The following is a 19997-nucleotide window of genomic DNA, read 5'->3' on the forward strand; positions in this document are numbered from 1 at the left end:
AAATGGGAAAATCATTATCTGTGGCTGCCTGTATCAGGCTTGGTGGAACTTGAACCTTCGACCTCTGCTGTCTAGAGCAGCAGCTCTGCCAGTGAGTCAGAAAAACACCTGGACAGCTCTGTTGCCTCAGTGTGCCATTGAGCGGCTGCTACTGCTGCTTCACACAGCTGTTCTGGATCAGTCCTCTGACACACACCCTGGCTTGCTATTTAAACCAGACAGTTCCTGTTTCATGTGCCTAGTTTCCAGTGTTGCAATCCAATATCATGGGTTGCTTCCTGTCTGAATATAAGCATTGTTACAGCTGTACAGGGGACCCTTATCCAGCCGGGCTACTTAATGAAGCAGTAATAGAACTGTCCCCTTTCATTCTCAAATTACATACTTCACTAAATTAAGCATTTATCTACCCTCTATTTAAGAAACCCTCCCTCAATCAACTGAACATGGTACCATCTGTACCAACTGTACCATCCAGTTTCTAATATTAAATTTTGAACAAAAATTATTGAAAAACTAGCCCTAAAACAGTTGGTGAACCACTTGACCTGATTTAGTCTGTTGGACTCCAACCTATTTGTATATAGAAAAAATTACAGTATTGAAATAACTCTGATAAGTGTCACTGACTTCCTGCTCAACACAATAGATAAAGCAGGCACCGCAGCTCAGATTCTTCTCGACCTGAGCACGGCTTTCACCACAGTGGAACACACGCTTTTGCTGACAGACGTAAAGCAGATGTTACGTTGAGAGGTTTAAAGATTAAAAGGTTCCAGTCCTTTGTTAGTGACTGCAGTCAGAAAGTCGCCCTCAAAGAGGAATCTTAAAACACAATCCCGTTGACTTGTGTTGTACCTCAGGATTCTGCCGTTTCCCCGGTTCTATTTAATATAAATGTTAAAGCCGTAGGGGGCATAATTCTTTGTAAACCAATTCAGTTCCATCAATGCGCGGATGATGTACAATTGATGTACAATTGATGTTAGACATCTCCAACGCTCTTATCATCACAGTGAACAGGCTTAATGCTTGCCTTAGCAACATGGCATTGAATTAGCTCCAACTTAATGCCTTTAAATGTGAGCTGCTCCTGATAGGCCCTAAAGCACAAAGAGATGCTATGGTTAACGCCTTCAACAGTCTAAAAATCAATAACTCCACCATCCCAAGGAAAGAGAAGGTGAGATGTCTTGGAGCTATTATTGATCAAAAACAACACTGATCAGCCTCATATTGCATCTATTGTGAAGAACTGCTACTTTAAAATCCATTGGTTGAAAACAAATGAAGGTGTCCTTCCTAAATTCCGACACGCGTTCTAGTACCGAGTTTTCTTGGTGAGTAGGGCGTTAGAAAAAGTTCAAAATAAATAAACAATAGTATAACATGAGCAAAATCTTCTATTAAAACTGTTTCTTTGATATTATTTTAATGTGTCAATGAGTAATAGTTAAATATAATAGCCCAGAAACATTCTAGCCTGAATTTCAGATTATCTGAAAATTCAGTGACTCGTCAGAATTGCTTTTCACTCATATAGTAGATTTTCTGCTAATTTGTGTACTAAGGTTTAATTAGTAACAATAGTTGATGTTTTTCTGATCTGTTCAATCAGTCAAGCAAGTTAATCAAACATTTTCCAAGCTGAATTCCAACAAATGTTTTATTGACATTTTCAACTGTATCTGCTGATCTAATGACCATTTTGAGTACTATGTGGTTAAAGTATCATATAAACACATTACCCATTGCAGGCTTTTGCATTACTATAGTAGGGTATTCAAATCTATCTATTTCCATTTATCTCTATTTACCTCATCATTACTCTCTATTTGCCAGACATGAGGTTATCTATAATTCTGCTGTGCTCATACAGTAGCATATTAATATGTATGCATTATTATCTAATGTTCAAAGCATACGTACAAGTCAAAAGGCCATCTGTGGTTAAATCTCCCATTTGTCATCGATTCAAGAAGCTCGCAGTATAATGGTTATCAAGAAAAAACTGTTTATTGATAAGGCAATTGACATATGGTGTTGACTCTCAGTCACTTTGTGTTCCTTCTTCAATTGCTCCAAACTCTAATGAATATTTAAAAAGAGTCTAATTTAATGGAATATTTTAAGATGACACAAGATGCAATATAACTGTAATAAACAGCGGCTGTGTATTCTTTTGTGTGCCTTATTCGTGTACATCTGAATTGATTTGAATGATCTTCGGGATTTATGGAACAAGTAGTAGTATATTATGGCAGTAACTGGTGCATGTTGGCATAGGTATGAAAATGGTACGTACTGTATGAAAAAAAGTGCATTTTACCTTTGGTTAAGGTTTTAATGCTTTGTTTCTTATTTTCGTCTTAAAGGTGGCATAGGAAGTTCTTCTCACACAATTATAGTGGAGACATGTGCCAAATTCTAGAACCCTATATTCATATTCTTTGTGCATAGCACATGGTCTGCACGTTCTTCAGTGCACAACCTCTCCATGCATACCCTTTATACATTAGCTATCTTTAATATCATAAACACCCACACACTCAAATGACTTTACTGGTGATCATCATTCTGATAGTCAATTATAATAGGGGGTTAGATGGGAAGGATCAGTTAGAGATCCTGCACATGTCCTTATGAATTCGGTTTAACAGGCAAAGAATGCTTGTATTAAAATAGATGCCGTTTTTAATTCTGACTAAATTGCACATTTGTCACTGTTCTGTCAACTATACCTAACAAAATGGTCAAAATAAGAAATGTGTTGGCACCAGTGAGCTTTTAGATGATTAGTATTACTTTACTGTTGTGCAAGACTGTTTTCAGATCATAGTATTTTACCATTTTTATTGAGAAACATGTTATGCCTATTAGTCATTGAAATAAAACAATGCTGTTTTCATTAGACTGCATCGAAAGAAAATTAAATTCACTCCTAATTTGCTTATGCGCTCCATACTTATCATTTCATATTTTCACATTACTACTGTGCAAATACATATTTCAAGTTAATGCTCTAAAGGCCATCTAAGGTGTAAATTATAGATGCATTTATTATAATTAAGCTGAAGCAGTAAATGTGCGTTTGATTGTGAGGGGTCTATATATCCAAAAAAGAAGTGGGTTAAATCTAACAACATAAAAAAAAGAATAAAGAAAACTACTGCTGCTTAAAAAACGACGCCCACCGGTGTTAGGTGTTAGGTAATATATAACAAAAATTAAAAAGACATACAAAAAAGTACAACAGTTTCTGTCCCCTAAATGAATTGTTGTCAGGGCTAGAGATGGGCGCTGATGTCACCCCGAAAAAAAACGTTTTGTGGTGTTAAATCCGCAAAAGGATTTGGGTGGTTTCAATCCACGTGGATTCATCAAAAAAACCCCATTGGATACAACTCATGGACGGATTTGGAGAATTCAATCTACGGATTCAGCAATGTGTTGGCGGATTCTTAACAATCTGCCATCGCATTTCTGAATCCGCGGATTTGATTCTACAAATCCGTCCAAGGGTTGTGGAATCCGCGGAGTGTCTTGGTAATAATAAAAAAAAAACGCAAAACGCGAATCGCCCTTTTTCAGATTGATCAGCTGAAATCCGCAGACCAAAGGAACCGACAGATACGCTGCGGATCCAAATCCTTCCAAAAAATTCACCCCTCTCTAGTCAGGGCCCTGATGATGGTTCTTTTAGGGACTTTTTCATGCTTATATTATATGTATATTTTTTTCCCACTAAGCCTCCATGGGGCCGATTCACTAAGCTACGTTAACTAGCGCTAAAATGTGTGATATCGCTCGGCCGCAAAAGGCTGAAGCCATAAGCGCTATTCACTAAGGCTGCTCGGGCGTTTACGGCCGGCCTTAGCCAAAAGGGCCATAGCGCATGATCACCTTTTTCCCCCCTGTTATCGTGCTAAAAGTTATTTAGCACGATAACTATTATAAACAAAGCAGCCTGTAAGAACTGCATGGAGACGCTGCGTCTCAATGCACGGTTCTTACAGGCGATCGTGCTGGCCAAATATGATTTTTAATAGTAGCATACATGAGCAGGGGGTCTTCTGAGCTGAACCGCATTGGTTTCAGGTCCGAGGACACCCTACTTCTGGAGATATAGGCCCCGTTATGGGGTGCCGGTATCCCCTGCAGAATTTCAATGTCCCGGTCACGTGACGCGGGAGTTTTAAAGTGCAGGGGATACCGGCACCCCATAATGGGGCCTGTAACTCCTGATGTAGGGGGTCCTCGGACCTGAAACCAATGGGGTTCAGCTCAGGAGACCCCCTGCACATCTACACTAGTATTAAAAAACAGATAACAATAAATAATAATTCATTACCATTGCGGCTATCCGCTATGGTAATGAAGCTGCATTAATGTACATTTTAATAATAGTGTGTGGGACCAGGGGGTCCCCTGCTACCACACAATATTAATAAAAATACATTAAAGCAGCTTCATTACCTTAGCGGCTATCCGCTAAAGCAATGAAGGGGTTAAGGCATAATAGCATGTTTATTGGGGACAATTGCCCCCAATACACATAGCAATATACCACACACATCCCCCCCACCCCCTAACACATACACTACATTAATGTGCAAAATTACTATTATCCACATATGGATAATAATGCTTTTGCCCATTAAATATACATTAATACAATAAATACATTAAATACATGTTGTACTCACCCTTGTCCGGCACCCACGATGAAGGCCAGCCGCATCTTCCTCCTCATCCATACACTGGGGTGCTGAAAAATATACAAAATAAGAACAAGTGCCAAACTAATGTCCCCTAACCCCTTAATGACCTTAGCGATTATTAACCGCTACAGTCATTAAGGGGTTAAGCCACCCTGACCCTATACCCACTTATTTGTACAGTGGCTTCACCATGTATATATATATACTGTATATGCATGATTAACCAATATACAAATAAATACTGTACATGGCCAAATACAAATCTCTACCAATATCAAACATCACCAAGCTCAATCAATATCTAATAAATCAAAATACAAACACTCAATTTGACAATGTGTACATGATACAAATAATCTTTGCATCATATATACTATGTCAAACAATGCTCCAAATCAAAGACACTAATCCAAACAAGATACAGATACAATCATTAAAGAAAAATAAAGCATGAACACAATTAATTTACCATCAATTAATCCAATCACCAATCAATTACAATCCAATTCAATTACACACTTCAAATCCTACAATCAAACCATTGTGTAAATTAATCTATGACAAAGTAACCATCAAACAAAATCTATATGCCAAAAATAAGCCAATAAAAGAATCTATAGAAACCAGCCTTTAATTAAACATTTGCAAAAATTAAATGTACATTAGCAACACATTTTTACACAAAGCAGCAAATTACCATTCAAAAAAATATCCAAACAAGGCAAGCCAACATGTTTTTATTATACCTGTATGTATGTCCATCTATAGTTTACAGACATAAATACAGGTGCAATAAAAAAGCATTAAAAACAATTTAATCACATTAAAAATGAACATACAATACAACCACTGATTTGTCCTGTACGTATGTTTACCCATAGTGACATACATACATTCAGGACAAATAAATGGACATTAAAAAAAAATGGACGTCAGGGAAAAAAGTCCAAAAAACCTGTAAAATAAAATTAAAATTCATTTTCTTTTTTTACTTACCATTAGATGAACCAGTTACAGCAATCAAGGGGAACCAGAACCACTGGAGCAGCTAATCCAACAACAGGAACCAGGTAACCATAAAATAAAAAATCCATTACAATCCACAAGTGTCTATATCTTCTTTTTTCTATTTGTAATCCATCGTGGGGTCTTCTCTGTCTTCTTCTGGGGTCTTCTTTCCTCTTCCTTGGAGAGATTTGTATTCTAATATATATATATATATATATATACAGTATTATAATATATATATATATATATATATATATATATATATATATATATATATATATATATATATATATATATACATGATGAAGCCACTGTACAAATAAATGGGTGAAGGGTGGGTATCGGGTCAGGGTGGCTTAACCCCTTAATGACTGTAGCGGTTATAATCGCTAAGGTCATTAAGGGGTTAGGGGACATTAGTTTGGCACTTGTTCTTATTTTGTATATTTTTCAGCACCCCAGTGTATGGATGAGGAGGAAGATGCGGCTGGCCTTCATCGTGGGTGCCGGACAAGGGTGAGAACAACATGTATTTAATGTATTAATGTATATTTAATGGGCAAAAGCATTATTATCCATATGTGGATAATAGTAATTTTGCCCATTAATGTAGTGTATGTGTTAGGGGACGGGGGTATTCTTTTACAGTCTTGTTTAATTTTTGGGGGCACACCATTGGTACCGCAGGCCGGCGGGGACCCCCCGACAGCCACGGGGACCCCCGCGGGGACCCCCGGGCACCCCCGCGGGCCTGTTGTATGGATGGTGTGCCAGCAAAAAGGTAAACAATGAAATTTTTTCTAAGTCCAGCTTCTTTTGCACCTGCCTTTTGCTGGCGCGTTTGTTTGGCGCGTTTTTTAAGGCCGATTCACTTAGCGTTGCTTAGTGAATCGGTAGTACTGGCAAAAATCAGCGCAATAGGCTGATCGTGCACATTTTGCGCCAAGGGCAAAAAAAAATACCTTTTAAGACCGATAAAGCGCCGTTATCACTGCTTAGTGAATCGCAATGCAGCTTTATCTGGCTTAAAGGGTACTTTGCGCTCTTAAAAGCCACTTAACGGAGCTTAGTGAATCGGCCCCAATGTCTCAAAATAAATTTTTGCAGTTTGGCAAGTTTTCAGCTACAGTAAAAATCACTAGATATTGTGTGTGTGTAGATAGATGTAACATAGATTAGATGTAACAAAACTTACTGTTCCCGGAACAAGGTCTGAGATTCCTCCTCCAGGAAGACTTGTTTACTGCGGAAAGCCATGGTTCTGTGGATTTTGTTTGCTTTCATTGCAATTTCAGTATCTGTCCAGAAGATGGCACAGTAAATATCTTTGTTGGTGGCCGCAGTGAGACTATTGGAACGGCATCTAATATTTTAATGTTAAAATGTTTTTGCACGCAACTATTTTTATTTTCAGTGGCTATTATAGGGTTCATGTAACTTCTTAAAGGAGACGAAAATGATGTAATATCATAAGAACCCTTTTGCACAATAACATTCACTGCAATGTTGCTTTCACAGTTGTTTCTTTAAAACACTACTTGTTCTTAGTGAAACGCTTGACTTACATATTCCTCGACCCTTGGAAGTGAGATGCACCCTGAATCTCCCCCTCCCCTTATCTCCATGACCATCCCTTTATTAATGAAATGCACAAGTGCTTGGGAGAAAAAGGTTACCATTTTAGTGATTCTTATCACAATAACCAAACTTACGGCAACCCTGCTAAGTTGCTCAGTAACCATCCATAAGCCTGAGGCATACCCCCGGCTTGTAACCATTTGGCATGTAGCCGCCCAAACCACTTGGCCCCGGACAACAACACTACTGGAAGGGCACTGCCATACCAGCTGCCCAAGCCAAGTCTGACCCCACCTTACGTACCTCGGGGTACGAACTGCTGATGAAACCAGTTTTTGAGAATGCTGGAAGTCTTGCATGCCTTTTTACTAAAGTCATAGGAAAAAGGCATAGAGGCCATATTTACATGGGGGAAGAGCACCGTGGTGATTTAAACTTGCCTATACAAAGTGGCTTTCATTTGTTTAAAGCCTTGTTTTTGCTGATCATCATTCTTACATGCCAGAGTGGTATTCGGTAACATTTTGTAACACAGTCTGGTCTCATCGCAGTTACCTGTTCTGCGGTATAGCCACCATCTTCAATTAACATCTGAGGCTGGGCAGGGTACGAGCATGCAGCTCCATCGTCAGCTGGACGTATCTCTCCTGATATATTGGTTTTGGTTATTCCATGTCACCTTTTAAAGCGATTTAGCCATCCACTACTAGCCGTGAATGAGGTTGACTAATTTCCGTGAAGTTGGTTTTGAAACTTTTTGGCTTACGTTTGCAGATAGGGTCCAGACAGAGGCGTGCCTTCAGATCTTTCTTGGACAAACCACTGAAACACAACTTTATCCAACTGGCTGTGTTGAGGTTGCTGCAAACTATTCCGTTTCAGTCCTTCGTCTCATTCTATGGACTTATCTGCAACACAAAGTTTCTCCTCATTTTTCCATCGAAGAACTGTAGACTCGTTCACTCCTAGGTCTCTAGCCACTTGGGTTTGCTCGACTCCAGATTTGATTCTATCAAGGGCAACAATTTTTTCTTCTAAAGTAAACTTATTCCATTTGTTTGAAGTTTCCACAATTTCTATCTGGCAGGGGTATGTATGTATGTATGTCTTATTTATATAGCACCATTAATATACATAGCACTTCACAGTAGTAATACACGTGAATATCATATAAATAACAAATAATACAAATAACAGATCATGGGAATAAGTGCTTCAGACATAAATGTAACATTGTGGAAGAGGAGTCCCTGCACTGAAGAGCTTACAATCTAATCAGGGTTCTTCCCTATGCCTTTTCCTGGGGTTCAAAACATGAGGCTGTGGGGGGAGGGTTAACAATGGAACTGGAGGGGTTAAATACCTGAAGCTGAGGGGGGTACAAATGGAAATGGAGGGGTTAAATTCCTGAGGCTTTACCTGGCACTCTGATAGCACAGCGGATGGTAGGATCAGACTGACAGAGATCCCCCTGAACACGTCGCCATGGTAACCAGCTTCAAATGACGCCATGGGGTCAAGTGATGTCGCATTGACATGAGCCCGCGATATCATTTGATGCCGGAGCCGAGGAGGAGAGGGGGGGGGGGGGCACAGGCAGCAAGCTCCCTGTTACCTGGCACTTGACAGGCCCTGGTCAACAGGAGAGGATAGAAAACTGCATGGTAGGGGCGTGGTAGGAGATCTGCTGCATATTATTGGGAGCCACGCTCACAATGCTTTAAAAGCAGATTCACATTGTAATGGATCGAGCTATAACGGGGTTGTGCTGTACTTATTAAGCTTGAGTGTATAAGCTTCTAAAACAAACTAACACTATGCAAAGTTAAAACCAAAGGCAGAGAGGCAGAGGTAAAACAAAATAATCTACCTCAGTGTGTACTATTAATGTATTACAACTTTAACATGAACACCAATAAATACTAATGTACTATATGCTATTAAGCTACATTGCTGCACATTCATAGTGTTCCTTTCCCTTTAGAAATACAGAGGCATCGCTTTCTATTAACCATTTCTAAGTTTACTCATCCAGCAATTTAAGAAATAGTCATTTGCAACCTGTACCCAAGAATATAGTTCAATTTACACATCTAGATTATGGTTTACATAATGTAAATCTACATTTAAAAAAAGTAAATTTAGGTCAAATGCATCAATAACTACGAACTGGTAATAAATACTGATTTCATTTCTTAAAAATGTTTTAAAAAGAATGTATCTGAATTTCCACCGCAAAAAGAAACATTTTTTTTGTAGGAATGAGTAGGAGAAAGTGCTGCTGCTTTGTAGGAAAAAGTTGAAATCTACTTTCAGCCAAGTAGTAAACAAAGGGCTATGAACAGTATCAAGGCAGTTCTAGAGCACAGGGACAGTGCTTTGATACATTGCGCCAGTTCTTGTACTGGACTGTCAAATACAAGAAACATTTTCTTACATGTGGTTAGCAGACAGGTAGTTTGGCAAACCTAAAACTTGATGGGGAGAGGGGAGATTTGTGGATGCAGATTGAAGGATTTAAAAGTGACACTCAGAAGAGCAGCATTTTATACCTCAGTAACGGGGTTATTCTACAGTATCTATCTATCTATCTATACATGCCAAAGTGTCTGTTCAGGAGGGTTTCTGCCCTAAATGCCCATTAATATCAATAGGGATTTCTGGCTAAATAAGGCCTTAAAGCTGCAGTTCAGTCAATATCCTGCATGAAAGACCAATTTTCTTGTATTCTATTTTAACAGCCATTTGCTAAGGCACTGCCCCTTCATGTCCTGTCACAAGCCCTGGCACACCCCTTTGTCAGCCCTGCCCTCCCTCTAGCACATGTCAGTGCAGAAGTGCTCATGAATATTCATGAGCTTCCATTGAGAGAAAGAAGCAGAAGAAAAACAGATCCATTCACTAATTATGTCACCAAAATTTGGCTATCAATACATGGAGAACGAATTGACCTGCAGCTATACAGTTCTTTAGGTAATTAGAGATTGCACAAATGAAACTATTGAAGTAAAAAAATAAATAAAAAAAAAAAAAAAGACTGAACTGCAGCTTTAAATATGTGTTGCATGTACAGTAACTTCTCCTTTTGATAACGTAATGAGGACTTAATGACAATATAAGTACTTATTATTAGAAGCAAAATAGAAAGTTACATATTTTTATGTTAACAGAGCAGTTGCCAAAGCTTACCCTAAAAAAACATATTTTTTCAGGCTTATCTTTCTTATTAAATAGTACTCCAGAGTTACTGCATCTGCTTGTAATTGCTACTTGATAGGTCTTTGAGACTTAAATAAAAGGGCTTTATTTTAGTCCACTAGAAGCAATGTTTAGTGTTCAACGATTACAACATGAGTTCTAATAAATAAAAAGCATACTAAAATATAGCACTGGTAATTTATTACAATAATTTGCATTGATTGCACTTATTTAAAATAATTATGTAATTATTTGATTCACCTAACTGTAAGTTACGGCACCATGAGCTTGTGTCAATCCATTTTCTTCTCCCTGTATTGAACAAGGACATACAGTAAAAGGTGCCTTGTTATAAAAAAAAATATGCAAATACTGTAAAACAAATCTTTTAAACATTGTTTTGAAGATTTTCACCATTGTATTATAAGATTGTGGTTTTCTTAAATCAAAATACATTGGAAAAGTTGAGTAAAACAATGCAATATGACACATTTTCAATAATTTCGCAAAACACATAAGCAATGAACAGTGAAATTAAAAATACATCTAATCATAAAGTACCTCAAATACAAATAATCTCTTTTTACCAGAACAGTAGATATTGTTTTTTTTAATGTATCTCATATACATGAAAAAAACACTCCAGCAACTGTACAGTAGCACCAAGAACAGTGAGAATGATCACCAATGATAAAATACAAATAATTGAAACATACTGTTTGGCAACATATAAGCCACTACACTTTAATAAACAATAATTCCCATTTTAGTCAGGCATGACATTTTTTTCACATGAATAATTACAGTTCTGTCTTCAACTGACCCCATAACCAACAGTTAAACAGTATATGAGGTTGAAAAAAGACATACAGATGCAGCAGCCGTTATTCGAACAAATCACGGAGCCGTTTTCGTGTGCTCTGCTGTATTCCACCCGGCATTAACGCGGCCAATCACCCCATGGGTCGCGTTCATTTATTCACCTATTACAAGAAAATAAAACAATACAAGTGCGCAACTAAAATGAACTAACAATTATGAAATAATAGTGAATAAAATACCACTAAATACCCTAGTGAGTATAAGTAACTGTGTTACCAATTAAATGTAAGGAGCGTCTGCTGCTGTAGTTAGGGTAGCCCAAGACCCTGAATATCTAGACAAAACAAAACAGAAAAAAGCGCACAACGCTCATTGTGAAATAAGTAAATACAATTTATATGTAAAAAATGATTCAAGGTTCTTTGTACATCAGATAAGTGGGAAACGGGCACAGAATGTAACAATGATAGCTGTTATCACTCATGGATACTGGAACACACAGGGAAGCAGAGATGGATAGCTTGGTCCACTTCAGTATTCTGCGGTTAGATGGCCTGTAGTGCTCCCGTCCGTCACAGTCTGCGTGCAAAGAGTCCTGTAAGTTTGCCCACAGAGTCCAGGGGAGTAAGTCCAAAGCTCCGTTAGGTCAGGAGTAGCAGTTGTTACACTGGCAGCCTCGTGGGACAGCGTCTGACGTCTAGCTCGCAGCACCACGCTGAGTGCCGTCGGGCAATGATGACGTCACCATGCAGGCGTCGGTCAGGAAAAGTGCCGAAAATCCTGCTTAATCATCAGAGTACTTGCACAGTACAATGAGCTATATGCAGGTCAACAAATGGTATATTCCAAAGCATTTCGTAGCACTGAAAAGGCTACTTCTTCAGGGAAAGAAGTAGCCTTTTCAGTGCTATGAAACGCGTTGGAATATCGGCACTTTTCCTGACCGACGCCTGCACGGTGACGTCATCATTGCCCGACGGCACTCAGCGTGGTGCCGCGAACTAGACATCAGATGCTGTCCCACGAGGCTGCCAGTGTAACAACTGCTACTCCTGAGCTAACGGAGCTTTGGACTTACTCCCCTTCATGATATATCTCTCATGCTTCCTAACTGCCATGCGCTCCGTAAAAGCTTAGGAAGTCTTACTTCCACCAAGCGACCCCACCGTACTCCTTATAAGCTTCCTGAATAGTGTCTTGATACTTTAAAAGATCTGGACAATTATGGGGAGCCTTTGGGGAGCCTTCTCCCCAAATAAAATGTGTCAATCACCCAGATGTAATGCCGTAAGCATGTCACTGCCATTAGTACTCTTTGGTCCCTGGAGAGATTGCCCCTCTAAACAGCCCCATTCATTGCAACTTTCGACTCAGAATTCTTCTCTAAATTACCAAATCCCTCTCCAATACAAACTATATTGCACATTGACTGGTATTTGTTGTTTTCCAATTTTTATTTTATACAGATGCAGCAGCCATTATTTAAGAAATCACGGCGCCGTTTTCGTGTGCGCTGCTGTACTCCACATGGCATGAACGCGGCCAATCGCCCCAGGCACACGTGTCTATCGCGGTTGCTTTGTTTGAATTTCATGGATTGTGAGCAATTAAAGTATATGCAATGAAATTAATGAATTGTAATGTATACAGTACTGTGCTTCTGTGTCAATGTCAGGTGTTTAAAAGCCAGAACACTAAAATGGCATTTTATGCACTCGTGTCTTAAGGCGGTACAGTTGGAATAAACCCCGCGTCATGACATGGGTATTCTGTGATTTGTTAAAATAATGGCCGCTGCATCTGTAGAAGGAATATGATAACAATTAGTTTGTGTTACATGGCTGAGTCCTATTGCAGCTTTCATTCATGTGGATACGAGGGGTTGTATTTTATATTAGAATCAAGTATGTCATACAGTGCTTTGGAGCTTCAATAGAATGTCTGGCATTTTGTAGCTTTAACCATCCAAAAACAATCTTAGGGACCAGTAGAATAATGATATCACTTAATTGTATGCAGCTAACCTTTACTTAGCAGACATGCTCTGCCATTCCCCATGTTTATTAAAATGATGTATACTGTTATTGACTTAATTTCAATTCAAGGAGTTTATTTCTTTTCTGCACTGAAAAGTTAAGACTGGAAAATCAATCATTGGAATCACAGGGTTGAGGTGAAGATTATTCTATGCTTGAGTCTTATTTTTAGGCCCAATTTGCTGAGATTCAATGTAGTCTCTTAAAGACGATTTAGCAGATCTGACAGATAATTAATTAAAAAGTGAGATTAGAAGCTAGATGACCATGGTGGCACAAGAGAATTCATCCTTTGTGTCAACTTCTTTTAGTGTATCAATTTTCTCACTACTGGGAAGTAACTTCAGTAACTCTTTACCTTTCATCGGGAAATGAAACATGACACACAATTGCCATAGTGTTTGATAGAATGAACTTTCAAAAAACAAAACATGAAAACAAATTAATTCTGCCTGACATCTAATATTTCTAGATAGATCTCAGCTAAATTATATGCAACTCGCATGTATTATCTTCAGTTAAATCATTACTACCAATTAATGGAGAATATAATTGTACAGTAAAAAGGGACATTAAAGTATAATGTGTAATCAGTCATACTGTACGTGGCACCTAGGCATAGTTTCACTAAGCCCGGATAAAAGAAGCAGAAATAGTGTTAGCAGTATTTAATGCCAATTTATTTCCCAAAAAAATATCGGCCTATCAACTAAAGCCAGTAGGAAGGTATGGGTATTAACCCCTGGGTGTACCGAGGCTGCTACCCAGGCTAAAATAGATACTGTCCATTGGTCATGGAGAAAGACACCAGTTATAAAAATATACAGATATAGGCTATATAAGCCCATCCGGAATCACATCAGGGTGGTGGGCTAGGATTTTATCCGGTAGAAGTACAGAGAGGTATCTCCTGGAGAGGCACCTCAAGGTAAGTCACTGGTCCGGTGTCCGTCAGCCTCACCCCCACCCTGTGTCCTGCGACAAGCAAATAAGCTGGTCAGTACTCACAGACTCCATTTCAATGCGGTCAAGACGCTGAGAAAACTGCAGCTTCTGTCTCTGCTGCTCGTGGTGTCGGCGTGCTCCAGCCGGAAGTGACGTCAAACAAGGAGGAAATGGTGAACCGTGGTCACAGCAACTCCAAAAGCCAACGCATTGAAAAAAGTAAAAAACTTTATTGAAAATTAACAGTGAGCATCAGGAACCATACACTCTGACGCGTTTCGTCCAATGATGGACTTTTTCAAAGAGTGATTACCCATGCATACTAGCGGACCTTATATAGGGCATGACGTTTCAAATTAATTATTCAATCACAGGGATGGATCTTCCCCTTCACCTGCAAACCAATTAGACCATTAGAATCAGTCCCACGTCACCCCATATATACAAGGGCCGATACATGCAACAAACACCACACAATATACAAATATTCTAAGATAAGAATACAGAAAAAAGAATAATTTAAAAACATGGTATTAAAAACAAGAAAACTGAATGCTCACATAGTTATTACAAAAACTAATAAATACTATATTATAATAAATGTGGATATTGAACACAAACATTAATTATTTAAATCAATTTGATATGAATAATAGTAATCCATTTAAAGATTCCATAATTGGGAATATTATTTAAGGGCACATACATGGAAGATATAGGAACCCTTTGATACATATAAAAAAGGTCATACAGATGCTACATACCCAATAACAATCACATAATATATGCTGTTCTAATAGTGTAATGATAGTTGATACACACTCTGAACACTCCCCCCACACATGTCAACCCACCAAGAAGTGTTTAAGCTCCCACTCCTGGTTGATGCCAAATGGATGGAGAGTGTTCAAAGTGTATATCCAGTACATTTCTTGTCTATTCAATGTGCCTTCTCTATCACCGCCCCTTACATGATGGGGAATATGCTCAATAGCCAAATATGAAAAATTGTCTATACCACCTCTAGGACACCTAGCAAAGTGTCTAGGCACCAGATGTGATAAATCTTTTCTTTTTATCAGACGAACATGCTCTGCAATTCGCATTTTTATCACATCCACATTGTAGGAGGTATATCGTAAAAGTGGTATTGCAATTCAAGAAGGTTTTAATACAATAATTCATCTTATTACCATCATACGTTATAAATTTAGAGGTATGTACATATCTGCACATGGAACAATTTCCACATGCAAAAAAACCTTTAGGTATCCCTCGTATATTAGTATATTCTGAACGAGTCTGGAAAAGGCTTGGTGACAAGTGTGAAGCAATAGTTTTAGCCTTACGATAGGTAAACTTTGGACCATTTTTTACAAATTCGGAGATGTCCTTATCCAGAGACAACGTTTGCCAATGCTTATACACAATATCACATATTAATTTTGATTGACGATTATATGTAGTGATTAATAGAGGACTTACATCGCTGTATCTGGAATAGGATTTCACATTATCTTTACAATTCTTTGATATCCTCTTTTTACTTTTCAAGAGTGTTAATCGATCCATAGACTTTGCAGATTTGGCTATTGAGCATATTCCCCATCATGTAAGGGGTGGTGATAGAGAAGGCACCTTGAATAGACAAGAAATGTACTGGATATACACTTTGAACACTCTCCATCCATTTGGCATCAACCAGGAGTGGGAGCTTAAACACTTTTTGGTGGGTTGACATGTGTGGGGGGAGTGTTCAGAGTGTGTGGTTCCTGATGCTCACTGTTAATTTTCAATAAAGTTTTTTTTACTTTTTTCAATGCGTTGGCTGTTGGAGTTGCTGTGACCACGGTTCACCATTTCCTCCTATCAACTAAAGCCATATCGTACGCCATAAAAGCAGTAATAACATGGAATGTACCGTAACTACAGTATATAAGAGCATACTAATTATTTTTTTATCCGATATCTGTAGATATCTAGCAACCACCAAATATTAACGGACATTTTTATAACCTATCCCAGGGTGGCGTTATCTTGCTAGATAAACCTATGGGGTACTTAGCCTACAGGGTAGATAAACTAAACCAACTTAGAATAGATGATAACAAGTATATTACTGTAACCCTCATCCCAAGCGCTGGAAATATCTGTATATGTGATAGTTAGGGGCCAGAGTTCACCTCCTGGTTTGTGTGGTAACACGTATAACTTCTAATCCCCAGGGAGGGATAGTTAGAACAGGGGTATCAACTCCAGTCCTCAGTCTTTGACTGAGCCTCTGACTGGGCCACCTGTGCGGAAGCTGGGATAACCTGAAAAACTGACTATTGGGGGGATTTGAGGACTGGAATTGAGCCCCCCTGAAGGTTGGAATATGGCGCTTTTGTGTGCCTCCACCTAGAAGGGGCATAGCAGGGACACTGTCAAACCGTGAGCTTGAGATTGCCAGTGCCTAAATCGTTCGTATTGCCTTTTTTGCATTATTGTGCTACTAGACAAAGGAACTAGTGTCTGGATGGCTTTACTTGGTTCCTCAGCTGGAATCTCGGCTGTGTGCTTACTACTCTCACTGCATTTGTACATGTGCTCGCCCTCTTGCTACTGCCTGTCCCCTGCTGGGTGCATATGCGCATATTCGCATACAGACTTTGTGGTTGAAATTGTTTATCAGTTTTGTTTTTAGAAGGGCAGGATAAAGGGTGACAGAAGTACCTATGGTCTAACAGATCACTTGGAATAGCACAGAATACGGGGTTCACCCCCTAAACGTTGCCCCTTTGTTTGCCTTTATTCTCCCTTTGTTTACACCCCACCCCCCGCCTCCCCCTCTCTCCTGTTTTCCCTCTCCCTTCCTTCCCATACCCCTTGTTCTCATATTCATGTGTTTTTCCCCTTGGGTCCTTTCTCACACCTTGAGCCATTTCCTCCCCCCGTTCCACCCTATTTTGGCATTGCATCAGTGTCTCCATGTGATTAATTTTTTGTTTCTTCATTACATTTCTTTTTTTGCTTATTTCTTGACTCTTCTCTCATTGAGTGCTGGGATCTACTTGTATTGTTAGCATTGTTTGGAAGTGTTAGGGTCCTTCCTTGTTCCCGTTGCACCGAGACTTATCCCAATTATTTTTCCTATGTAGATTTTTGGAGTGCTCTCTACTCCATATCTCTCTCAGCAAAAACATCAATGTTTCAGGCCATAAAAAACAGATTATCAGGTAGGCGAGTCAATCATTGATCAATGCTTATGATTTTTTTGTCTTTCAGCCTGATTCAATATTGCCCAAAACGGGTGATTGCAAAGTGATTGGCTGAAAACTGGCCAATGGCTTTGAATGGTAGTTTTCAGTTGATCTGCCACTACAGACAATATTGAATCAGGCCCGAAGCCATTAACAGGATGGTTGTTAATTTTGTATTCTCATCCCCAATTACAAAGTAATCACATTTTGGAATACACATTTCAAGTGTGAAGAGCAGTTAGGAATAGGAGCAGTATAAGGGTGGAAAGAAAACAGTTTTAAGGGTGAGAAAGTCTTCCATAAACTTCAAAATCAACTTTCAATAATAATTAAGTACAAAATACATCTCATCATTGAGATTAAAGGAAAGAGGATTTCACCACCACCAAAGAATATGACTCTTTATAGTAAGGGTAGTTGTACTGTGGAATTTACTACACATGGAGACTATGATGGCAGATACAATATATATCTTTAAGAAAAGGTTGGACATCTTTTTAGAAAGGTAAGATATACAGGGTTATAGAAATGAGTAAACAGTGGAAGGATGTTGATCTATGGAGTAATCTAATTGCCATTACTTAAAACAGGAAAAAAATGATTTTTCTCCTTATGAGACATAAATGGATAATGTTTGACTGGGATTCTCTTTTTGCCTTCCTCTGAATCAATATAAATTAAAAGATATTATCTCAGTCGTCTACATTTACCATCGGTTGAACTCGATGGGCATATGTCTATTTTTAATCCCATCCATGTATCTATGTAATTTTTATACATCTTACATTTGTCTTGTTGCTTTTGTACTTTTTAAAAAAAACATCAATCCAAGTTCTAACCTTCTAAACATTTTTTAAACATATCACCCTCATTAATTAGATTTGACATTATATGAAGAGAACTGCATCGATAAATGTAAAATAATCTATAACTGACAAGCTACTTGAACAGGACTGGTATATTTCTTTAGAATGCATATGGAACTTTAAAATCAATGTATTCATTGCTGCTATTTTGAATTATTTGACTTTGTATTGCTTTTTGTTATCTAGATGTAGCACAATATTTTGAGCAGTTGTGAGTAGGTTTTGAAGTATGGTCTGCTTCATTTTTATTGCATTGTTGTTTGTTTGTGTCTCTTGCAGCACAGATTGAGATGGAGTTTACATAAAATAATTTAAATGATCAAAATACTGGAGTTCTAATTAAATAATTATTCAGTAATATGGCAATATTGTCTTAGCTATGTCTTTCAAAGCTTAACATTTCTTGATGTCAAATTTCTTACTAGAGCAACAGAAACATTCCATGGAATCAGAAATACACTGAATGTGTTATGCCACACTTTTCTCCATGCTGATTCACAAAAATCTTTTTGTGATTACTACATATTTTCAAATGGGATGTGAATAAGTCTCAGGCTCTGTTTGCAGTGCAGTTTGAATGAAATTGTCTGTGGTCAATGAGCCATGACCTTTTTCTGTAGATAATAACCCTCTCAATTTTGATAAAGGTGGATATTCCAAACCTTTGTGACCCTCAGTACTGCAGATAAAATAAATAGTATAACACTGACACATTTTGAAATAGAATACGCAAAAATCTCTTATAGAAAATGATAATTTGTCAGGTACATTTTCAGGAGTCCGAATCTTCCTCAAAGGCAGCCTAAAGCTTCTCTTAAAAGTATCTGAATGAGGTACAATAGAAAAGATTTGCTGTTTTATGTTCAGTTTAACCTCTGTATATACTGTACATACAGTATGTGTTTTCAGTAGCACTCATAGATTCAGCTGATTTTTAAGACAGTAAAGAATTCCATTGTGCAAATAAACTGGATCAGGTGAGTATGGTACATTCATTCCTCGCAACATACTGTAATTACAGAGAAAAGTAGCTAAAGCTTAACATAATGGATTGAACATTATTAACATAAATGGATGAGCGAGCAGGCGAAGTGAATACTTAAACTACAGTTTGTGGCCACTTTGGGTGTGTTTTTGTTTGTCTAGCCAAATACCTTAACCCAGCGGTGCGCAAACTGGGGGCGTTAGGTGAGATTTTTTTGGGGGGCCGAACGGTGGTTGTAAAGGTCCCACACTCTTCCCCAAGGCATTTAAATTAATTGCCGGGGGACCACACGAGGCCTCTGCAACCTCTACTTACCGGGATTCAGCTGGCTAGGGGGCACGTGATGCGTCAAATGATGCCGCGGGGTCATGTGATGCCACGGTTACCCTGGTAACATGACAAAAAATGATGCCACGGGTCACGTGACGTCACACGACCCAGCGGCGTCATTTGACGCCGCATGGGGTAAAGAGGGGGGCGGCCAAAGGAGTAGGTAAGGCAGGGGGGGGCACCGCAAAAAAAGTTTGCGCGCCCCTGCCTTAACCGATTCTGATAAAACTTTGAGGTTGCACAAGAAAAGGGGGGAGTGGACTGGG

The sequence above is a fragment of the Ascaphus truei genome, chromosome 9 (genome assembly GCF_040206685.1).
Source record: "Ascaphus truei isolate aAscTru1 chromosome 9, aAscTru1.hap1, whole genome shotgun sequence".
Taxonomy (NCBI): Eukaryota; Metazoa; Chordata; class Amphibia; order Anura; family Ascaphidae; genus Ascaphus; species Ascaphus truei.